The sequence below is a fragment of the Tamandua tetradactyla genome, chromosome 23 (genome assembly GCF_023851605.1).
Source record: "Tamandua tetradactyla isolate mTamTet1 chromosome 23, mTamTet1.pri, whole genome shotgun sequence".
Lineage (NCBI taxonomy): Eukaryota > Metazoa > Chordata > Mammalia > Pilosa > Myrmecophagidae > Tamandua > Tamandua tetradactyla.
In genome coordinates this window covers 31451562-31478056 of record NC_135349.1, presented here as the reverse complement: position 1 = coordinate 31478056, position 26495 = coordinate 31451562, and positions in this window count along the sequence as shown.

Genomic DNA, 26495 nt, shown 5'->3' with positions numbered 1-26495 from the left:
TAATTTCTTTTCCTTACATAATTGTTCTATCTAGAACTTCTAACACAACGTTGAATAACAGCAGTGACAGTCGACATCTTTTTCTTGTTCCAGAACTTAGAGGTAAGTCTTCAAGATTTTCCCCATTGAGTATGATGTTAGCTGTGGGTTTGTCATATATGCTTTTTACTATACCATGTTGGCAAACTTTCATTCTCTTCATATGCTTTGAAGTGTTTTTCCCAAGAAAGAATGTTAGGTTATGTCAAATGCATGTTCTACATCAATTGAGGCGACCATGTGTTTTTTCATCTTTGATATGTTAATGTGGTTTATTATGTTAATTTATTTTCTTCTGTTGAATGACCCTTGCATACCTTGGATAAAATACACTTAATCATGATGTATAATTCTTTTAATGTGCTGCTGGATTTGATTTACAAGTATTTTTTTGAGGATTTTTGCATTTCATTAGAGGGAGATTGTTCTGTAATTTTCTTTTCTTGTAGTATCTTTATCCAGTTTCAACATTAGAGTGAAGTTGGCTTCATAAAATGGATTAGGTATCAATCCTTCCTCTTCAATTTTTTTGGAACAGTTTGAATAGGATTTGTTCTAATTCTTCCTTTAATGTTTCAGAGAATTCAGCTGTGAAACCATCTGATCATGGACTTCTTCGGTTTAGGATGTTTTTGATGACTTATTCAATCTCTTTACTTGTGATTGCTTTATTGAAGATTTTATTTATTTTAGAGTCTCTGTAAGATGTTTGTATTTTCCTAGAATGTTGCCCATTTAATATAAGTTCTCAAGTTTGTGGGCCCAGAGTTGTTCATAGTATCCTCTTATGATCTCTTTTATTTCTGTGGGGTCAATAGCAATGACCCCTCCACTTCTGATTTTATTTGCATCCTCTTTTTTTTTCCTTCGCCAATCTAGCTAAGGAGCTTTAAATTTATTGACTTTCTCCAAGAATAGTATTTTGGTTTTGTTGATTCTCTTTATTGTTTTGTGTTCTCAATTTAATATTAATTATGCTGTAATCTTTGTTATTTCTTCCCCTCTTTTCATTTTGGAGCTAGTTTGATGTTCTTTTTCTAGTTCCTCCAGGTGTGCAGGTAAGTATTTTATTTTAACTCTTTTTTATATAAATTATAAGCATCTAATACTTAGTTAAATACTGGAAATATATTTAGGGTTTTGATATAAATACTTAAATAGGTACCATTATTTTCCATATATTAAAAATAGACATTTTTTCCATGGCAAAGTCTCTATTTGACTCTTATTTTCTTTTGTTTCTGCTCTTTTTCTTCCATCATGATCTGATCTGGGACCTGAGTAAATTTTACCATGTATTAGGGATTCTGAGAGTCACATTTTATCATCTATAAAATTAGGATGCATTTTACAATTTCTGTCATCTTACAGACACTGTTTGTGACTAGATGATAGCTATGACACTGTTGTCTGAACTTGGTCCTATTTGTTTCTACTGTTATTAAGTTTTCCCTTTTTAAGAGTACATTGAAGTTTATACTATAGATTTCATAAATTTACATTATAACTCAGTATTTTAATAAAATGTATTCCATATATTGAAAGTTCCATAGAGAGCACAGTGTGGCATTAATATGATATGATGAGACATATCAAATTCTATGTTTTCTACACAATTTTTTTTTCTTAAAAGCAACACACTAATGCCTTACAAGACCCAAGGAAAGAAGAACCTTGAAAATACATGAAGCTGTGTCTCATTTTGTTACTGAGATACAAGCAAATATATTGTCTACTGTATTTTAAGTAAAGGCAGGAAAAACTAACAAATCCCATGAAACAGTTGAAAAATTTCAAGGCAGTGAGAGGCTGGTATGATCCATTCATGGCACTACACAGGACTATGTTGATAATATCAATTTTTCAGAAACTTCCTACTGACTTGCAACAAAGCTGCTTAATTTCCAGTTACTTACAATTCAAATAAGGAAAAAAACCAAAATATTGTTGTGCTGGTTTGAAAGGATGTATGGGTCCTAGAAAAGTCATGTTTTAATCAAAATCCCATTTTACAATGGCAGAATAATCCCTATTCAATACTGTATGTTTGAGTCTGTAATTAGATCATCTCCCTGGAAGTGTATCCCAATCTAGAGTGGTTGCTAAGATGGATTAGGGGAGATGTGTCTCCACCCATTTGAGTAGGTCTTGATTAATATCTTATGTCCTATAAGAGAGGAAACATTTTGGAGAATGGGAGATTCAGAGAGAGCAGAGAATGCTGCAAACAACACAAAGCATAGAGTTCATGAACCAGTGACTTTTGGAGATGAAGAAGGATAACACCTCCTGGGGAGCTTCATGAAACTGGAAGCCAGGAGAGAAAGTTAGCAGATGATGCCATGTTCACTGTGTACCCTTCCAGCTGAGAGAGAAGCCCTGACTGTGCTCGCCATGTGCCTTCTCACTTGAGAGAGAAACTCTGAACTTCATCGGCCTTCTTGAACCAAGGTATCTTTCCCTGGATGGATACCTTTGATAGGACATTTCTATAGACTTGTTTTAATTGGGATATTTTCTCGGCCTTAGAACTTTAAACTAGCAACTTATTAAATTCCCCTTTTAAAAACCATTCCATTTCTGGCATACTACATTCCGGCAGCTAGCAAACTAGAGCAATTGTTTTATCATCATTTGAGTGTTTTAATTTCTTAGAGGTACATAAAGATAATGGAATGTCTTATAATAAAGGACATCTTAGATTTAATAAATAACGACTTATTAGTTAGGGTTCTCTAGAGAAGAAGAATCCACAGGAAACCCTCACAAATATAAAATTTATAAAAGTGCCTCATGTAACCTTTGGAACACAGAGTCCAAAATCCACAGGGGAGGCTGTGAAGCTGATGATCCCAATGGAGGGTCTGGACAAACTCCACCGGAGAGGTGCACCGGCCAAAGCAGGGAGAGCCTATCTGTTCTGAATCCTCCTTAAAAGGCTTCCAGTGGTTAAAACAAGCATCATTCATTGCAGAAGACAGTCCCCTTGGCTGATTACAAATGGAATCAGCTATGGATGCAGCTGACGTGATCATGATTTAATTTTATGAAATGTCCTCATTACAACAAACAGGCCAGCACCTGCCCAACCAGACCAACAGGTACCACCACTTGGCCAAGTTGACACATGAACCTGACCATGACAAATGATAATAAAATTATATTGTTAAATATAAAAAATGCAATAAGGCAGATTTTATAAAGCATTTTAATTTGCCCCTTTCATTAATTTTATTTCTAATTTCCAGTAATATGAGCCATCCTTATTGTGTGTTATCAGTTGAAGTATTGTGCCAATCTCTTTAAATTCATGTTTTCTGTTATTATTTGTACCTTCCCAGTGTGATGGATATTACTCGACAATTTACAGATTAAAAATTTGAAACTTAAGACCCGAAAGAACAAATATATGGTTCCATTTATATGAAATATATAGAATAAATGCATCCATAGAGTCAAAAAGTAGACTAGAGATTACTAGGGGCTGAAGGAGGGGGGAGCTAGGAAGCTACTGTTTAAAAGGCAGAGAGTTTTTATTTGAGGGCAGATAAAAGTTTCAATAATGAGCAATGGTGATGACAGCACAGCATTGTGAATGTCATTTAACATCCCTGAATTGTATTTTAAAATGATTAAAATGGTAAATTTTCTATTATATATATGTTACCACAGTAATAATAGTAGTAATAGTAATAAAGAGACTTAGAAAACTCATGTAGCCTGGAAGAGGCAGAGGAAAGAAGGAAACCAGGTCTTTTAGACACCTAAAATTGTGCTGTTTTTTTTATAATCAATTCATTAGTTGTTTTGAAGAAAGAGCCAACTGGACAGCCTGGCTCTGGGCTCTAAAAGCATCACCTCCTTCCTTTCTCCCATGGTCGTGTTTGTAGCATTTCCTGGTACTAATTTCTCACCATTTTCATCATTTGTGCAAGCAATTTCTTGTATTAGATTCTCTGTTGGAAAGACTGAGTTATATATTTTCATGACTGGATCTATTTCTTTGCATTCTTTTCGCTTCATTTGGCTCTCAAAATTCCCTTGAGGAAATGTTTGCAGTCATATCACAATCGAGGAAATTGAAGTTCAGAGGGTCTCAAAGACATCCCAAGTACAGACAGCTGGAATTCTTAGCTTCTAAAGTACCGTGTGTCTTAGGACAGTCTTCTTTCATCTGAGTTTCTCTGTCAATGATAAGGCACACGATGATGTCTGCTGACATTCTCACCTGGCTTCTGGGTTCCAGTGGCTTTTCCCAGGGGAATTTCTTTCTGCCTCTACATCTGGGCTGAACTGCTAGTGCTGAGGTGAAGTTTGCTGGAATTCTCTTTCTTTTTTTTTAATGTAGACATTAAAGACAATAAATTTCCCTCTGATCACAGCCTTCACAGGATCCAATAAGTTTTGATATATGCATTCTTATTTTAATTTTCCCCAAATATTTGCTGATTTCTCTTGTAATTTATTTTTTAATCCACCAGTTGTTCAAGAATGTATTTTTTATCTTCTGTAAATTTGTAAAATTCCCTGTCCTCCACCTGCTATTGATTTCTAGCTCAATTCCATTATTATCAGAGGGAGTGCTTTATATAATTTCAATCTTTTAAAATTTATTGAGACCTGATTTATGACCCAATATGTGGTTATCCTAAAGAATGATCCATGAGTACTTGAGAAGAACATATATCTGAATGTTGTGGGGAGCAATGTTCTGTAAATGCCTGTCAAGTCTAATTCGTTTATCATATTATTCAAGATCTCTGCTTCCTTATTGAATCTCTGACTAGATGTTCTATTTATTGATAAAGTGTTGTATTGAAGTCCCTGAATATTGTTTTAGAGATATCTATTTCTCCCTTCAGTGTTGCCAGTGTTTGCCTCATGTATTTTGGGACACCCTGGCTAGGTGCATAAATATTTCTAACCGTTATTTCTTCCTGGGGAATTGTCCCTTTTATTAATATATTATATCAGTTTGGTCTCTTTTAATAGTTTTACATTTAAAGTTGACTTTGTCTGATATTTGTACAGCTACTACCAAAATTTTCTGTTTGCTCTTTGCATGGGATTTTTTAAAAATCTTCTCGCTTTCAACCTGATTGTGCTCCACATATTACTTGCCATGATATTCCAAGAAAGTAATGAACTTTGAGATTGAAACAAATTTTCAGGATGTAGAAATGGAATATAAGAAGCCAAATAGAACAATGGAAAGAAACAAAGTTTAAGAAGAAACAAAACAGAACCAACTAATATTCTATGCAATTCTCTACTTGCAAAAGGAGTTTATGAAAATGTTCAGCAAGATGATATATTCCTCCAACAAGTCTCTATATTGAGTCTAGCACTGGATTTTAAAACTTTTTTTGCTGTTCCCATATGGCAAGGGCACTACACCAAGCACAATACTGTTACTTGTGTATCAATTCAGTTTCAGAGTATTACCATTGGGTAGAATGAATAATATAACAAAAATCTGGTCGACCTTGATTATTATATAAGTCAGCATAGCTTTTAATAAGAAATAACTAATGAGAATGTGTTTACATTATATTTAGATTCCTAATTAGAGTCCATGAATGCTGAAAGTTGCCCTATAAATACAATTTTTTTTTGCATGGGCAGATACCTGGAAGTGAACCAGGCCCCCAGCTTGGCAGGTGAGAACTCTACCACTGAGCCACCATGGCCCTCCCAAATACAATATTTTTAAATGTGCTTGATTGTTTTCATTGTTTTTTGTTAAAAAAATACCTTGAGGATTTATGTACTGTCTTAGTCTGGGCATGTTTCCTTTCAGATCATCAGTTTGCTCTGTGTAAATTAAGTGAAGATAAAATGAGCCTTTACAATCCAATCCAGACCTAATAATCTATGATTTTGTCAGATTATTTGCCAGGCTAATACCTTTCTTCTTACAACATTTTCATCAGCTTCAGATCATTTTCTAATGAGAAAATCACTCAGACAGCAAAGAAAGTTCATTGTAGTACATACAGAATGCATTTGAGGCACGTCATTTGTGTTCATAGAAGAAATGTTTGCCTCTCATAGGAAGGCTGAGGTTCTTTAGGAAAATGCAAGACCTTTTTTATTCTCTGCTTTGAAACTGTTGAAATCATCTTCATGATCCCACATCAAGTCTCAGAGATCTCAGGGCCCTAATCTCTAGTATCGAAATCCCAAAGGGAAAATACGAGTGAGCAATTGAACGGTTCTACTCGAGAGTTGATAAAACACAAAATGAAATGATGTAATGTGGCTTTCTACTTCTTGCAAATTACCCGAAGTAGTACATCTTGGCTTTCATAATGGTTGGTTATTAAACAGAAAATTGGTTTATAATATTTGTTGATTATTTCAATTTAACTAGCACAATAGAGTTTATTACACAAGTCCTAGAATACTGTATATGAAGACAAGTTGGAATAAACTGGGAGAATGCAAATCATTTATCGAGCCAGCAATGGGGTGATTAAAACTTTAAAACATCTTGACACTCAACATGTCTAAAGAGAACAAATATTGAAGGAAGCTAGTAACTCTAATAAGTGCTATGATATATTTTTAACTGTATTCAAATCAATTTATGGTTATCTAAGACCAGAACAGGTCAGGAAGATTTCATTCAATAAATTCATATCTGCTGCATATAAACAGCAAGGTGCTGTCCTAAGTACAAAAGAGAAGAGATGGATAATATGAACTGGGCATGAATGATTTTGTAATGTACAGAATAGTGAATGAAACAAAAGAGAGAGAAAACTTAAATAATTCCATGGAGATAAGAAACTGCCTGCTTTGCTTGGAGATATGAAAACGAAATTTTGAGAAAAATGTGGCCTAATGAATACATCTATGGCTGTAAAGATATATTAGTTGTAAAGCAAAATGACCTTAAATTTCACCTCAAAAGACATGAACTTTAATCTATGATAAATAAGATATTTATAATTAAGTTTATGGGTCATTTTTTGGTGCCAAACTTCTTTTTAAATGACTTAAACAAAATTGGGAATTTATTATTGCTATAACTGGACATGGACAATAGAGAATTCAGCTGTACAAAAAATATACATTTAGGGGATGTCCAGAAATGTGTCAAAACAGGATAGGCAGAGTTCACCTCTGCTCCATGGAAAACTAGAGAAATGACCGAGGCTCCAGGGTATGACTAACCAGAGGAGGACTTTTATATCATAGGGTGGACCTGAATGAAGAAGCAGAGAAATTATGATTGAGAGGATGGGGTGAGTTTACCCACTCATGATTGTAGCTAGGCCTGGCTGCAATATACAAGTTATAGTGGGTGCTGAAGGAGTGATGTGTTCCCACACTCCCACCTCTGCATAAGCTGGAGAGATCTTCCCTCTCATCTTCACAGCCAAGAGCTTCTATGGGGGGCCCTAAAGCCAGCAGACTTGGTATACCTATGCACAGGGACCTTGAGGAGCACAGGGTTCACTCTCTGAAGAGAAGCAGGCTCCTTCAGAGACTAAGACTGGGGTCTCTCCCCTTGGGAGGAGGGCAGGATGCAGTGCTGAGCAGATCTGGGAATTGGCCAGTGAAAGAGACTCCCTGAGTCCCACTGCTTCTATCCTTTCTCCAGCAAGGCCCAGGGCACTCAGGATGTGCTTGGGCAGAGGGTTGTGATGAGGAAGTGAGCTGTGCCACATTACCAGGCACTCCTGGGCTGGCTCTGGGCATGGGTAGTTGGAATAGTCAGCCCCACAGTCCAAAGCCACTACATGTGGGACCCATTAAGCCCACAAGTGGATTTTCTGCCAAGGAGCACATGGCATATCCCAAGCCCTGGGTTTGGTGGCTTTCAGTACAAAAAGAAACATGTGGTCCTGACTGGCATTGCACCTAGTTGGGGCCTGTCACAGTTGGATGACTTAGTTGGGGAAAGCCAGGCCTGAGGGGGAAGAGATGGCCCAGCTTCTACCATCTGCTGGAAAGACATGGAAAGCACAGTCTGGCAAGCACAAACTGCCTTTCTGCCTAGCTTTTAACAGATCTTCAGAATTTCACTTCCTGCATGAGGTCCCAGCCTTGGATTGGCAGGGAATTACTAACAAGCCAAGTGCAAAAGAAGACCATCGACACAAGCACAAACAACTGCAAAATCTTAGATGAGTGAAGGGAATCAATTTTCAAAACAACCTTATCAAGATAACCAAATGCCTTGTAGCCAGCAGAAAATCAAAAAGCACGTGAAGAAGCGAGATAATATGGTTCAGCCAAATAATCAAATTAAAGCACTAGAATGGACACAGAATTGGAAACAACTAATCAAAATGTTCATACACATTTCCTGAATAAGTTCAATGAGTTTGCTAAAAATATAAACTATATCAAGAAGACACTAGAAGAGCCAGAGACAAGGATTCAATTCCTGGTGCCTGCCCACGAAAAAAAAAATTCCCACAATTGAAAGTCCAGGGCCAGGTGGCTTCACAGAGGGATTTTACCAAATATTCCAGAAAGAACTAACACCATTCTTGCTCAAATTCCTCTAAATAATAGTGGAAAATGGAACACAATGTAAATCATTTTATGAAGCTGACCTCACTCTAATACCAAAACCAGATAAAGGTACTACAAGAAATAAGCACTACAGGCCAATCTTTCTAAAGGATATAGATACAAACATTCTCAACAAAATAAATGCAAATCAAATCTAATGTCACATTAAAGGAATTATGTAGCATGGCCAGCTGGGGTTTATTCCAGGCAGGCAATATTGTTCAACAAAAACAAACCAATCAGTGTAATGCAACATATTAAAGAGTCAAAAGGGAAAAATCACATGATTATCGCAAAAGCATTTGACAAAATTCAGTATCCTTTTCTGATAAAAAACAGCAAAAAATAAGAAGCAGAGGAAACTTCCTCAATATTATATGTAAAGGGCATATATGAAAAACCCACAGCCAGCATCATACTCAACCATGAGAGACTAAACTTTTTCCCTGAGATCAAAAATGAGACAAGGATGCCCATTGTCACCACTATTATTCAACATTGTGCTAGAACTTATAGCTAGAGCAATACAGGCAAGAAAAAGAAATAAAAGGCAACTAAATAGGAAAAGAAGCAGCAAAACTTTCATTACTTACAAGTGTCATGTTCCCATACATGGAAAATCCTGAGAAATCTGCAACAAGGCTACTTGAGTAAAACACATTCAGCAAGGCACAGAATACAGGTTAATGCACAAAAATCAGTACTATTTCTATGCACAAATAATGACCTAGCTGGTGACAATTAAGAAAAAAAAATCCATTCACAGTAGCAACTAAAGAATCAAATATCTAGGAATAAACTTAACAAGAGTTGTAAAGGACCTGGACATAGAAAACTACACAACATTGCTAAAAGAAATCATAGAATGCCTGTATAAGTCGAAAGATGTTCTGTGTTCATGGATAGGAAGACTAAATATTTTTAAGATATCAATTCTACCCAAATTCATCTACCAATTCAATACAACACCAACCAACATTTCCCAACCTATTTTGAAGACTTAGAAAAACTTGTTGTCATATTTGTTTGGAAGCATAAGGGATCCCAAATTGCCAAAAACATACTAAAAAAAGAAGAATGAAGTGGACAGACTTATTTCATGAAGCTTATTATAAAACCACAGTGGTCAGAATGGCACAATATTGATACAAAGTTAGACATATTGATCAATGGAGTTGAATTGTGCACTCAGAAATAGAACCCCAGATCTATGATCAATTGATCTTTGACAAGGTTCCAAAATCCACCGAATTGTAAAGGAATAGCTTTTTCAATAAATGGGGCTGAGAGAACTGGATATCCACAGCCAAAGGAATTAAAGAGTACCCCTATCTCACACCCTATACAAAAATTAACACAAAGTGGATTAAAGACCTAAATATAAGAACCAGTACCATAAAGCTTCTTGAAGAAATGACAGGGAAACATCTTCAAGACCTAGTAATAGGGGGTAGTTTCTTAGTCTTTATACATAAAACACAACGATGAAAGAAAAAAATTGATAAATGGGAACTTCTCAAAGTCAGATTCTTCTGTACCATAAAGAACTTTGTCAAAAAAGTTAAAGGGGCATCCAATTCAATGGAAGAAAATATTTGGAAACCATATTTCTGATAAGGCTTTGATATCCAGTATATATATAGAAGTTATACAACTCAAGAACAAAAGGACAACCCAATTATAAAATGGGCAAAGGATATGAGTTGACATTTTTTCAAAGAGGAAAAATAAATGGCTAAAATGCACATGAAGAGAAGTTCATCTTTATTAGCTGTAAGGGAAATGCAAATCAAAACCACAATGAGATATCATCTCATACCTACAAGAATGGCTGCCATTAAACAAACCAGAATCTATAAACATTGGAGAGGATATGGAGAAATTAAAATATTTATTCGTTGCTGGTGGGGGTGTATAGTGTTACAGCTACTGTGCAAGACAGTTTAGTGATTCATCAGAAAATTAATATGGAGTTGCCTTATAATCTGGCTATACCGCTATTCAGTATATAACTAGAAGAGCTGAAAGAGCTGAAAGCAGTGTCACAAACAGACATATTCCCACCAATTTTCATAGCAGCATTATTCACAATTTTCAAAAATGCAAACAACCCAAGTGTTGGTCAGCAGATGAGTGGATAAAAAAATGAGGTATATACATATGGAATATTATGCAGCTGGAAGAAGAAATTAAGTCCACAATCATATGACAACATGGATGGAGCCTAAGGACCGAATGTTGCATGAAATAAGCCAGACACAAAGGGGTAGATACTGTCTGATTTCAGTAATATTAACCCCCTGGAAAACGTAAATTCTGAGTCTTAAAATGTAGAATACAGAGGATGTAGAAATAGGCAGAAACTAAAGAAAGAGGAATGGTTACCTAATATGTAGAGTAGCCAAAGAGATTGAACTTAAAAGTCTAGGAATGGATAGAGGTGATGATAATACATTAGTGGGTTTATAAGTAACAGTGCCATATTGAAGTTGAATATGATTGAAAGTGGTTTTTTGGAGCCATGCCCAACACTGACTAGCACTAGAAATATAAATAAAGTTCTTACACTTCTACAAAGAGTAAGAAATGAAGTGCATTTGGGGAAAAGTATGTATTGCATGATATTGTCCATCTTTAATAGGAATGCCTCACTAGAACCACAACAATACTGGTAATAAATAATTGGGGAGGGGCAAAATAAAGGGAGCTTTGGATTTTTTCTTTGGTGTGGGTGCGTCTATCTGCTGTTTTTCTCTTTGGAGCAATGAAAATTTTCTGAAACTGAGAATGATGATGCTTGTACAACTAAGTGAGGATATTGTATAACAGTCTTTATTTTGGATGGAATATATGCTATATGAATATATTTCACCAAAATCTTCAAATTCATAAAAAGTAAATATACAGAAAGATTCAAGGGCTAGAGAAAATGTAGAGATGGAGGTTATACCTATTCAATATTGGTAGGGTAGCAGAATTGGGCAGTCTGTCTGAAGGATAATGTAGTGGATTCATATGCAGCTAAATATAGGGTTTCCATATAATTAGGCCCTCCCATTAGTGGGAATATACTCAAAAAACTGAAAGCAGGGACTCAGATATTTTCACACTGATGTCTATAGTGACATTATTCATGATATTCAAAATATGGAGGTGGCTGAAAGGTAGATCAACTGACAAGCGGAAGAAAAAACTGTTGTGTACACATATGATGGAAGATTGAGCAGCCACAGAAATGAAGGCAGTCATGAGGCATGCAATGAGATGAATCAACCATGAGGACATTATGTTGAGCAAAATAAGCCAGAATTAAAAGGACAATACTGTGTGGTCTCTTTTAGAATATATCTAAAGAAAATTAGGGTCTAGATTATGAGCTGTTACAGCATAGATACTGAACTTTAAGTGTTAATTCTTAACTATTAGAAGCTATGCTATTTATGTATAACCTGGTATTTTCCTAGAACAATGGGTAGCTGCATAGCACCTAAGTCTCAGAGCTGGGGTTCTGCAGCTCTGAAAGTCAGCATTCCTACACACAGCTGTTAAAGAGACTGAGAAAGAGCTCAGACTTCAAATAGATAAGAATTAAGCTGATCTGGTTGGGTCTAAGAGAAATCAAAGTAAGCGTAAAGTCTGATATTGTCCATATTTCAGAACTTCAACTACTTTATGAGGCAAAAGCAAGAGAGGCTTATTTTGACCAAGACCTAAATTTTCTGTAGCACACAATCTAATTTAACCTAACAAGTTCAGTTAAACAGCCTAAATGCATGGAGCATAGAATTGGGAACACGGTCTTGCAATTCTGTATAGCTTAATGTAATACACAGACACATTGCAGGATATGTTAGGCAGATGGTTAAAAATATTGGCAAAGTTCTTTGAGAGACTGGAGAAAAAATATGGAACTCTTAAGCTTTCCCATCTGGGAAATCCTTATACTCACCTAAATATTAAGGACTCCCAAGTTAATAGGTCAAGCCCTTGATCTTGAGCCTTGCTCTTAGGAAACTTATGTCTGTAATGGAGATGTTAAGCTGACATATAATTCTTAGAATTGTTAGAATTACTTCCAAAGAACCTCTTTTGTTGCACAGATATCTCTTTCTCTCTGTCTCTCTCTAAGGCCAATTCTGCAAGTAAAAATATAACACCCCTTATATGGGAAATGATCTCCAGGATTGTAAATCTTTCTTGCAATGTGGGACAAGAGTCTAGCCCTGGTACCTTGGGATCAACAATTCCTACCTGACCAAAACGGGAAAAAGAAATGGAACAAAATAAGGTATCAGCGGCTAAGAGATTTCAATTAAAGTTGAGAGGCTTTTCTGGAGAAGACTCTTATATAAGCTTCAACTAAATATTACCAATGACCATGGTGTGTCAATTCCCAGCAAACAGAATTCTTGGAAAACTTAAAGAATACTCAGTTCTCTGAGACTCTATAAAAGTTTCATTCCCTAAGTTTATTTTTCAGAAATTTAAAACCTCCAGGTGGGTTTCAGGGCCACATAAGCCCTGAAACTCAGAGTCACAAGCTTCTACAAAAGAATCAAGCAGTTAGATCACCTTCCCCATAATGCCCAACACCCTTTTTGACCATGAAAAAGTTAGAATGGTCATCGCCCTGATATCCCTACAGATTGAGGAAATGATCAAAGGAGAAAAATACGAGTTGCAACCCAGAATACAGGGTTTAACAAATGAGTATGACTACTGAATCATTATGTTTATATTTCTTTTTAGTCTCCAGTGTCTTAGAGCAGCTAGAAGGAAATATTTGAAATGGTGGCACTGTAACCCATAGCACACTTTAAAATTTGTTCTAAAACTACCTATTAAAATGTCATTTGAAATTTACCACCTTTTCTTTCATGTGTGATATTTTACTATAAAAATGCTAATATGTGTTATTATTATGTGTGTGTGTACATATATTGTTTCAATACTTGTCTTTTAATAGCAATTAGTTAAAAGACAATTGTTTCTTCTTTGATGACAATTCTCAGGCACACTCTCTCCTCTCCTTGGCAAACAGAGCTACAGTGTTCTTTAATCTGTCTAGAAAAATTGTCTCAATATTTAAAAAGCTCTTCTTTTCAAGACTCCCAACACAATCCCACAGTTGACTCACTAGCTCCACTGAGTATCCATCAGAAATCAATTACTGTGACTTTGGCTGATAGCAGTGGATACTTGCCCAAACCTAGAGAGAGGCCAGAGACATAGACCTACTGAGGATTGGAGGTGTATGGGCCCACCCATAAAACTGAGATTTCATTTGGAAGGAACATGGAAATGCATATTCTCCACTATACTTTGTAAGCAATAGGGTGATTTTGATAGGAATATATATATATATTTGATGCCTGTTCCCTGATAAGCTTAATATACTCTGTCCAATCAGTGCTACACTTCTTGCAATATTATATAATATACTCTTTGATTTAGTTCCTTCTCACAGTAACTAAATACACTCAGGGGAGTTTCTCTGTAATCTCTTTGCTGAGGTGTATGTGATCTTAGATTGTAGGAGGAGTACCCACATGTGAAATGAAAATTGAGTGAAGAAAAGCTAGACAAGAACTCATGCACTTAGAATTTTTTTCCTTTTTTTTTTTTTTTTTTTTACTAAATTTAAAGAAATGAGGACAGAGTGTGATCCTGGGTCAGGTTTCCTCTTCTATTAAAAAAAAATGTGAATTATTTGCCTGTCCCAGAGATAAAACAGGAAAATGAACTTCAAAACTGTTCTCCCAAATTTTCTAGGCCAATAATAGGAAACCAGGTTGTGGTAAATGCAATAGAAAGTTCAAAAGAATATATTTCCTTTCTCAAGTTGAGAGAGGACTGTTTTCAGCCTGCATTCATTTTCACACTCATAGATCTTGTCCAGTGTTTGGTGTTCATATTGATGATATAGTCCCAATTTCCCATCATTTTCCATCATTTGGCATCTATCAATGCCAAAAGAGGTATTTTACTCAATAAGAACACCAGAATATGGGCTCTGTTAAAAGTTCTCTAATTAGAGTGGGCAATGGTGGCTCAGTGGCAGAATTCTGGCCTGCCATGCTGGAGACCCAGATTTAATTCTGGGAGCCTACTATGGCCAAAAAAAAAAGTTCTCTAATTAGAAGAACTAAATTAGATCTACCTTTAAAATAATTTCTGCTCAGAAAATATATTCATTTCCATTTTCAAGGAACTTGAGTCTAGTATTAGCTAAGAAGCTTACTGGGTGGACATTACCTTCCTAGTACTGAACATTTCAGGGTGTTTACGTAATAGAGGTAAGACTTTACACCATAATTAACATCCTGGGAACTGGGTTCCTTAAATTACCCAAATAATAATTATTTCCTATGGGATAAAAAAATAAAGAATAAATAAAACTAAATGTACAGAGGGTAGAAACAATTACAGAGGGTAATGCAAACAATTAATCTCTGTGACATATCAGGATTTTCTTTTCTTAATCCTAATTTGGGAAACAATTATTGAAAACCTTAGATGACTCCTAACAAGTTTCTTGAGGCCATAATGGAATTCTAAATTCCAGCATTGTATACGTCAGCCACAGCTCATATTGCCATTCCGAAATTACATTATATTTCTTATGACATTTCCCTTTCTCATAGTATGACAAACCTCCTATCTTCATGCCAACCATGGAGTCTAAAGCCACATCAAAACTCCTAAAAATATGAGAAAGGTAACAAACCTCCTGGTCAGAAAATTATATTAATAGCTTACATATCTAGAACCTGTCCTAAATATTATGCAAGTATCCACTTCTTTAATCTTCTTACATTCCCACCCAAAGTCTTAAATATGATACAAGATTAAGTAGCTTAATCATAATATCTGAACAAGGTATCAGTTCTTTGTTTACTAACTTAGAGGTGATTGAGGCATAGAAAGGAATAACGTGGCCAGAATCAAAGTCCAATCATTATGTTACCTTTGATTTACCAAAGCATATGGCCTGAAGCCAGTGCTGGGGCTGCGTTTCCTAATGAATCCTCAGTGCTGGCAGTCAGGAAATGAAACCAGCTCAAGTATGTCTTAGGTGTGCTCTCATTTATAATGTAAATCCAGTCTGCAGTGTTTCAAGTTATGTTTGGGTATCCCTTGGTTCATGCAACATCTTTTCAATGTATGTATAAACAAAAAGAAATTTGAAGTTAAGCAGTTTTTATATTCTCAGTTATCATATGATGCATTCCTAAAGTTGATATACAAAGATAATGTAATCAATGTTGATAAGATATTGTGGTTCTCCTACAATCTTTACTATCAAAATTTACAAAAAAAAGAAAGAAAGATATAACCAACCTGTATATTGTAATAACTTCCATGAGTGACAATTTGTGGACCCAAACAAAAGGAAAACTTAGATATATTGTTCCAAATGAGATCTTCTTTAATTTTTCGTACTTCACTCATGGCACCTTGAATCATGGCTAGGCTTTTCTTTTTCTCTTTTGCCTTTTTTGGTTATATATATATATTACTTTTAAGTTAAAGTGTATCAGTAAACTTGCTCTTCTTCAAAACTCTCTAGGGTTCATCAAAGAGTCACAGTGTCTTATCCACCCTAAGTTTTAGGTCTTCAGTTTGCACTTGCACTTAAGGCGATATCTTTTCAAATACTTCTCCCTCTCCAAGAAGTAGATACTATTACTGGCTACTCAACGCTTGTGTTTTTTGCTTGCCCAGTGTCCTTAGCTATCTTGTGGGCCCCAGAAAATTTGTATTTTACAGAACACTGAATTTTTTGTGCTATAAGAGTGTGAGAAAATCTCTTTCTATATTTCTGCCTCTTAGATTGAAGGCAGAAATCTGATTTTGTTTTTAAAGAAAATTCAAATAAAAGGAAATTTTAATAAGCTTTTCAAATTGTCATTTAATAAATCTCACTAAAGCTCCCACTTCAAGAAACCAAGATAATGAATGCTTCTAAATGAGTGTATAAAAATTCTATTTGAATATACGGAGATGGCCAGATTTGCCTTCATTGTAAAAGGGTAAAAGACAAAGGGAATTTATTAAGTTAAAAGTTTATTGCTCTAACGCAATAAAAAATGTCAGAACTAAAGCATCCAGGAAAATATATTTGACTCAATAAGGGTTAATGCTTGTCATATGGGAAATCATGCAGCTGGCATCAGCTGGTTTTTATTCCCAGTTCCATTGCCTCCAGTTTCTGATGGTAGTGGTTTCCTCTATAGTTATCTGTGGGCCTTCATGTAGCTCCTCTGGGACATAATTCTGGGTTCTGACTTGCTTAGCATCTCATGAGAAGGCGCATGGTGACATCTGCTGGACTTTGCCTCTCCCAACATCCCTGTCTAGCATCTGTTCTCTCTGTTGACACTGCAAGCATCTCCAAATATTTCTATCCCTGTCAGCCCTGAAGCAAGTGCATTTTCTTCAAAATGTCTCCCTTTTTAACAGACTCCATTAAGCTAATCAAGAATCACATTGAATTGGTGGATTCACATTGCCATCTAATCAAAAGGCCACACCCACAGTTGGATGTGCCTAATCACAAGGTCACATTCACAATTGAATAGTTCACTTTCCATGGAAACACTAAGATTTCCACAATAAACAATAGGTCTGGCACCACAAGATTGTATTAGGAAAGACAACAGGGCTTTTTTGGTGGGTACATAACAATTTCAGACCAGCATATGGCTATTTTAAAAAGGCAGTACAATTCTATTCACACTTTTCTTTCAATATGATCACAGTTAAGGATGCTGAAACCTGTATTATTCTAGCAATAAGAAATTTGTCCATGGTTAAGTTGACTACCTAAAGTAAAGAAAAAATAAATCAGGCCCATAAATATCATTGAAATGCATTTTCAATGTGATTTCTTAAGTTTCTCCAAAAATTTCACCAAATGTTTTTAAAGTATCTGACATGGCGTTACAATTTCCCTTCTCCACTTGCCCACTTTATTTGGAACTGGGAAAAAACAAAAAACAAAAAAACTCAACTAAAAATCATTCTCCATTGTAGGATTCAAAAGTCATTTCTTATGATCAACTAAAAACAGACATGAGAAAAAATTCAGTGAGGTCATTTTTGGAAACAAAGAAATAGAACATTACCTTTGCGAAGCTTAAGAGGTATGCTGGATTGAAAATTCTACACACCTCCAGACAAGCCATGTTTTTAAAATCATAATCCAATCTTGTGGGGGCAGACATTGTTTGGGTGGAACATTTTGATTACACTACTTCTGTGGAGATGTCATCCCATCCTTCCAAGGTGGGTTTTGTACTAATTTATTGGAGTTCCTGAAAGAGCCATCACAGAGAGCTGAGAAGTAACACAGAGAGCAGAGAAATGAATCACTGCCAGTCTAGACTAAAAGGATAGAATAAAGGAAAAATTACTTCAAAGGCAGGACAATGGAAGCTAAGGTCTGGAGCCAGGAAATCTCAGGCCAGAAAAGTGGATCCCCCGCGCATGTGGAGAGGCTGAGTTTGACCTGAAGGCAGAGGGTAAGCCTTCCTCCACAATGTTCATGATGAGTTTTGCCACCTCAGACCTCTGACAGGATGGAGAGGTCACAAATGAAAGGAAAAATTAACCAACACGCTGATTTTCAGGGATAATTGATTATTATGCTAACCTACTAACTAGTCAAGGATAATTGGGATTAGCTTTTACTACATATTTTTTCTTTTATTTGTATATATTTGTGTGTGTATGTCTGTTGTTTAGCTATACAGGCTATGAATGTACAGAAAACACACTTTTTTTATTTGACCTAAAATAATCATCATTGTCCTTGGAAAACATTGATTCTTTTAATCAAAATTAATCAAAATTAATTTTTGTTTTCATATAATATAGGAAACCAATGTTTCAAATTTATATTAATATAATTGAATCACAAACTCTCCTGTCATCCATATCTTCTTGAAATCACAAATGCATTTTTGAAGCATGTTTAACTCTGTAAAACTATTGTGTGTTGACTACCCCATTTGTTCCTCTGCACACAAATACCATCCAGTTAGATCCATTTATGCTTTCCCTGTACTCCTGATAATCTAAGTCTTGCCAGACTTTCTACATGCATAGGAAAAGTCTATTAAAGGTCACCTATTCTCTACTGCAGATTGCATGGCCTTGGTCCAGAATTCCACGGCCTGAGAGTTCCCTGAACTCCACACTGGGCATCCATTAGAAACATACTACTTCCAATCAAAAGCAGGATAGGTAGGAACATTTTAAAAGTTCATGATTGCTCACACTGTTTTATCAGTGAGTTGCTCTTCAACTATTGAATAAATGGTGAACTTTTATTAGGCCATCATCTAGCAGATTAGGCAATTTCTACTGCTACTATTGTAACTAGATGCTCAAATTAGGTCAATAGTAAAAGTACACAGAGAAAAAAAACACTGTTATTTAACTGTAACAATTTCAAATGAATTTAATGAAAATCCATGGTTTAAGGTTAGGCCTGTACGCAAATTGAAATTAAATCAGGGGAGTTTAAAGTTAACAAGCATCTTATAAATTTTCTGTGTCATTTCTCTACTGTCCCTTAAAAGTGCCACTGCTGCCAGTCTTCTACTGCAAAATTTCATTCTCATGACCATTTCATGTGTACTAGTGAGGACGAAAATGTATCCAAGCATAAAAAGTGATATTTCATTTCCTGATTAATCTATAGAACTGAAGATCCACATTTTCTACCTGAACTGAACTGACCTGACCTGAAACCAGATTCTCTTGATTGATAATTTACTAATAATTTTTTTATTAATGAACTCCATTTTTCCTTTCAGAAATCAAACGATAAGATAGTAATGGTCTTGATGTTAATAATAGAAATACTAGTATATTTCAACAAGTGAACTAAAAAAATGGCATTTTTTCTATGGCATGAGAAATTTCATGAAGTACAAAGAAATAATTTAAAGCTGAACACACAGTTTAAATTCTGCCAGTCTCTGGCACTAATATTTTCCTCAATAACCATGGTGTTTTAGACCTTGGAGAACAATAACCAGAGTAGTACTTGGTGGGACACAAATCAAGAAGTAAGTTGTTGAAACATTCTCTAGTGTCATTGCAATAGATATATTTTCTTCTGATTCACTGGGTTTTGGCATACCACCAAATGTATTCTACTAGCTTCTTTAGAAATCAAATCATTGAAATAATGCATGTTCACTTAAGAAAAATATATACTACAGAGTTTGAAAAGAATAATAATTAAAAAACAATCCAGAAATTGTTATTGTTAACTCAATTACACTTCAAATTCTACATTCAAAATCATACTGGAGAAATGTGGAAAACACCAATCAAGTGATGATTATGACATCACCAGTGATGTCATATGGATATCTTGTATTACTTACATGCTGGTATGATGTGAGGAGAACGGCACTTCATCCTTTGATATTCTTCCCCAAAACTCATAATCTTGGTTTAATCTCAGAAAATCATCAATAAATTCAGATTTGGAAACATTCTGCCAGATATCTAGCTGGTATTCTTAAGATAATAAAAGATCATGGAAAACAAAGAAAGAGTGAGAAATGTCACGACCCAGAGGAGACGGGGAGAAATGGCAAGCAAATATGTGCTGCATTCTGGAACAGAAAATACATTACTGAAAAAATTGTTGTAATTAGTGGAATCCTGATAAAGTCTGGTAACTAATAATAGGGATATACCACAGATTCTTTGCAAGTTTTGATGACTGATGATACAAGATGTTAATTGTGTGGATAATTGGATGAAAGTATATGGTAAATCAACGCGTTTTTAAAAAAATTGTTTGTATACAGTGCCAGTTTGAAAGTATTGCATACCCCAGAAAAACCATGTTTTAATCCTGATGCAACCTTGTGAGAAGAGCCATTTCTGATTCAACATTGTAGGATGGGAATTTTTTTATCAGATTATCTCCACGGAGATGTTGCATGCCCAATTGTGGGCGTGGCCTTTGATTAGATGGAGATGTGACTGCACCCATTCAAGTTGGGTCTTGCTTAGTTTACTAGAGTCCTTTTAAAGGAAAACATTTTGAAGAAAACTCAGATGCAGACTCTTGGAGAAGTTGCTTCAGGGCGAATGGAGACATGATGTTTAGAGATACTTGGAGTGCTGACAGAGAGAGCAGGTCTCTGGACATGGGCCAAGCATAGCAGACATTGCTATGTGTCTTCCCATTAGAGGCTAAGCAAGCCAGAAGCTGAAGCTGTGTCCCAGAGGAACTAAATGAAGGCTCACAGGTGCTTAGAGAGGAAACCACTGGCATCAGAAGCTGGTAGCAACAGAACTGGGAACAAGGGCCAGCAGATACCAGCCACGTGCCTTCTCTGTGACAGACACTGGCCTTTCCTGATTCAAATTATCTTTCCCTCGATGCCTTAGTTTAGAAATTTGTCTAACCTTAGAACCATAAACATGGGATGTAATAGCCATTCCATTTCTGGTATATTGCTTTCCAGCAGCATTAGCAAACCAATACATGCATCTAAAGTTATCTCCAATTAAAATATTTACTTTAAAAGGGTCAATATTCACCCTAAATAGACTCATTTAATCTAGCCACCTTCACCACCACAGCCAAGGTACTACCATTTCTGACCTGAAAGATGTAAATGTATAAGTAATTTCTCAATACCTTCTTTTGCCCTCAGTTTACTACACATTTGCCAGGTTGCTTCTTAGCATATGTGGCTGTGGGTGTGTGGGGTATTTAATGTTCTTGAAGTCTTACTTGTTAAGTAAATAGTAACTCATTTAATATGCATGAAAACCTACATAATATTTCTTAGTAATTCACCCATTTCACAAATGAAGTAAACAAGGCATAGAGAATCTATTTCATCAGGTCACAAAGCCACTATGTAGATTTGCAGTGATTGATATACCATTCTCCCCTTGAAAGGAGATATTTCAGAAAAATAGCAAACTAAGGACATACTTCAATCATAATAATTTTCTGTTTCAATTTGATTACTTTACTTAAGTATCTCTTTGCTGCACTTTATACTCCCCACCCTATTATATTCTGTCTCTGCCTGCTAACATATGGCTCAGTGCCAAGGTACATATTTAAAAAATTGGGGAAATGAATAGATGAAAATCTATATCGTACATAATTCTCAAGTCAAAAGTGTAATTTATGAAGACATTTTGTTCACATTATCTCACTTGTTTTTTGAAATAAAATGACATTAGCATGAATGTCTAATATCTGCTTTTGCATAGAATGTGATTTCCAAAGGGAAATACCATTCTGAATATTAACATTATGGGAATTATTGTGAGAATTTACCATACCTTTAACTCTCTGTGTGGTACCTATAATTCTCCATAACTTCCCATGCAATAAAGCACAATAAAAGTTTTCTGGAAGTGTAAGCTAACTATTGGTGAGAAATATCAGCTATAATTAAAACCTAAAAAGAGATTGAATGTTCATAATTTCATGAATGTTGACTATAAGTGTAAAACAAAATTTCTAACGATGATTAATATAGTTATTGAAGTAAAAGTGATATACCCCATTATGCTTCAAAGAAGGCAATAGGTTTTCTTATAAAATTATGGAATTGAAAAATGGGGTTGGATTTTTATGATTGTCTTAGTTTGACAAGGCTGCTATAAAAAATATCACAAACTGGTTGGCTTAAACAGCAAGAATTTATTTTCTCCCCATATTTTAGGCTAGAAGTCCAAAATCAAGGCATTAGCAGTATCACGCTTTCTCTGCAGTCTTTAGCATTCTGGATATGGCTTCTCGGCCATTCATAGTTCAATCTCCTCCTCTGTCACATGGTCATATGTTTCCTTCTGTGTCCTCCTCCTTTTTCCAAATTTTCTCTGCTGATCATATTGTATAAAGGCCCACCCTGGTTAGTTTGGCTCCCCCTTAACTAATAACATCTTCAAAGACCTTATTTACAGTGGGTTTTCATCCAAAGGACTGGGCAGTAGGAGTTTAATAAATCTTTGTGAGGGATGTGATTAAATGAATAACAATGATATTTCAGTTCATCTTCTACAATCCAATATTGATTGTGGGTTTTTTTGCAGTTTACTGTGCATCTATTATTAAAGCACATACATTCATACATGGGCACATATGCAAATACATATATGCATGAATTATATATGGACATGTAATATATATGTAACATATACTACATATATCAAACACTTAAATATTTAAAATTTAAATATAATATTATACCCATAGATTTGTATATTTGTAAATATGAGTAAATATCAATCTACATTCCGAGATAGAAAGAGACTCAGAAATCTTGGTGATCATAAAATTTGGAGGCCAACTAACATTTCTTTTAGTCATTGATTTCTGCATTAAAACCAGTTATAATTAATTAGATGTGAAATCTTTGATTAGATAATACATTTACCTAATATGATCAAAAGATAAGGGAAAAAAAATTCCCACACTCTACTTTCCCTCAATCTAGCATTTTTTCTGCCTAAAGTAGCCACTGCCAACTCTATTTTTTAAACATTCAAAAAGTAATAAAACATGTACCTGCTTAAACACACAGAGATACACATATGCATTGTTTATATAAATGGTTTCCAATTACAAATTATTAATACTAAGTGGGCCTTACTATACTTTTCAGAAGCACTGTATTTTGGAGATTCTTCCAGTTAAGTAAAATGACCTAACATTTTTATAGGTTGCATGCTATGATTGTTTCAATGTGCTGTAATTTATTAGCCAAACATATATGAATGGACAATTAGAAGTATGCGGTCTTTCGCTGTTATGAAAAATACTTAAAAATATCCAAATGCCCAATACTTTACATCCATCCATAGAAATGTCTGTAAAATTAATTCTCAGAAGCAGAATTGCTGGGTCACAAAGTATGTTTTATTTAGATGTCTACTACCAAATTACTCTCTAGGTAATTAAGGAGTGGTAATTCACCAAATATTCACTCTCGTCTGCAATATATGAAATTGGTTGATTCCCAACACCTTGTTATGGTAGACAAAGTTGTAATCTACAGGTCCCACTTCATAGAAGGATATATTCTCCCAACTGTCATCTCCTTCACAGGTGGCCTCAGCTCTGGAAAGCTACCAAACAAGGTGACCGATTAAGGTAACAGTATAATGGCCTCGTCCCAGGGGGACAACACTGATGGTCATTTATGTAGCAGAGGTTTCCATGTGGTAGGTCATGGATTAGTACGTTTCACAGTTTGAATTATCCCTCTGCCTCAAACTGCTGCCTTCTGTTTCCTCTCAAGCTCATAGACTTCATCTCAAATAGAGTCTGCATGCCAAACTCTCTCACATCTACACTCAGAAAGCACAACTGCAACAGTGGTCAAATCTACATTTTTTTCCAAATTATTTTCTAATTTTTTTAATGGGAGTATAACTTAAATACAAATAAAGTGCACAGTTTCCAAGTGTACAAATCCATGAATTATTTAAAGTTAGCAAAGTTATATTTATAAGAAAGCTGCAGGCATAGATGATTAATGACATATTTCCCAGAAAACTCCTTTGTGCCCATGATATTCAGCACTCTTAGAAAGAAGCAGCTATTCTGACTTACTTTACTATAGACTAATTTTGCTTCTTTTTGAACATTATGTCAATGCATGCACTTTGTTGTTTGCCTTTTCTTGTTTAATGTCATGGCTGCGGACATCCCTGATATAGTTCTGAATATCAGGATTTTATTATTTTTCATTCTATACAGTGTTCAATTGAATAAATACAATTAAAATTTATTGGTCTGTTCTATGATAGACACACACCAGTTGATTTTAGTTTACAGCAATTAGAAATGATAGTGTCATAAATATTCATGTCTCTATCATTGGTTTCAAATATGGTTTTTCTTCTATTGGGTTTATGCCAAGGAATGAAATTATGGCTTCATACTGCCAAAGAGTTTTCAATTTTATTTGATCAACAATATACTCTTGCACAACCGTTTAAAAAAGGGTTGGATAAGTCATTTTATTGTCAACTCTTAGTTCTATCCATTTCTTTTTAATGTTGTGTTTATTTGATTGCTTGCTCTAATCTCTTGGGCTGTTTCTATCTTTATAGATAGTAGGAGCTCTTTCTACGTAATACTAATTGCATTTATCACTCATATCTGTTGCAATAATATTGTCCAGTTTTTTCAAGGTTGTTTACCCAGGAGAAGACCTCAAAAGGATTTGCATGCAAAGAATTTATTTGAAAGATGATCCTAAGAAGTGCATGTAGTTAAGTATTATAAAGAAAAAGGGAGGGGAAGACAGACAATAGAGGATGCATCAATGAACAGGCTATTTTTGCAGACAACTGGAACTCGATGTTACTGGGGATTTCTAAAAAGCTATATAGAACTTGACTCAGAGTTGTCCTACCTAAAGGAGTAAGAAAGCTGGGGTTTTCATCTGTCATTTGCCTTCTATCATTGGTTGAGACCCATACTTGAAGGTGTTAATTACCTTGGAGGTGATTTTGAACTTCCCTGTGCATGGACTGGCCATGCAGTTATACCAAGGAAAATATCCACCAGACACATATGCTTGGGCATTTTCAGTAAGAATCAGCTAGATAAAATATGTAAATTAAATAAGAAAACAAAAGTGATTTGCAGAAAAAAATAGCAGACATAAAATAGAGATCAATAATCCAAAAATATATTCTTTGAGAAAACTGTGAACAAATTCTCATAAGACTACTCAAGGAAGAAAAGAGAGATAAAGCAAAAATAACTAATATTTCCCACAAACAACATCATCTATAGATATGACCAACTTTAGAGAGAATTATGAAAAATGTGCTTCATTAACCTTGATAGCTTAAGTATGACAAATAACTTTAAATGAAAATAAAAACACTGATTGAAGGAGAAATTGAGATAAATTGTCCTAAAACCGTTAAAGAAAGGGAATCCACAAGTGAAAGCTTTTGTATGCAATTCAAAACTCATCTGTTCACCAGTGAACTTTAATCTTCAGGAGATGTTTTCATTGAATTAAATATGATACATCTCCCAAATTATTTTAAGAGGGCAGCATAATTTTGATACCCAAAACTAACAAAGACAGTACAAAAAGATAAAGTCAAAGAACAATACCATCCGTCAGCATACATTTTAAAATCCTAAATAAAGTATTGACACATTGAAGTAATCAACAATAAAAAGAATAATTTATTTCAACAGGTTAGTTTTCTCTGAAAACATCTCTGGTTCAGCACTAGAAAAATTTTTAAGAATGTAAGTTGCCATATAAAAATATTAGAAGATTTTAATCACATTGTTATAAAATAAAGAAAAAGGTACATCGAATGAATTCTTCATCCTCTCATCAAAAAGAAAACATCAAAACAGAGAACTTCACTAATTTGCAAAGAAAAAGAAACCTACAGTAAGCAACATTTAAAAATATGAAATATGAATGTTTTCCTTGTAAAAACAGGGAGAAAATGTTCCCCACTTTTCACATTTTTATACAATATGATTCTGGAGTCTCTATAGGCAAGCAAAACAATAGAAGGGAATAAAGTTGTATAAACAAACTAAGAATATATACATATATATATGATAGAAGGATGGAAGATCCAAAATTATCTAAAATAAATTATGAAATTAATATGATAACTTGGTACTGTAGCCAGAAGCAAAGATAATATAAAAATAGTTTTCTTTTCTAAAAACTAACCACATTTTTCAAATGCCATGAAAAAATAGACTGAAAAATGTCATTTGCCTCAGGATTACTTTATTAAATGCAAGAGATCCTTGGAAAAATTATGGAAAATGATAAACCTGTATTACAGAAATTAAAAGTTAGTCTAAATAAATGGAAACATATGGAATGCTCATCATTTGGAAGCCTGAATGATGAAAATGTCCCATT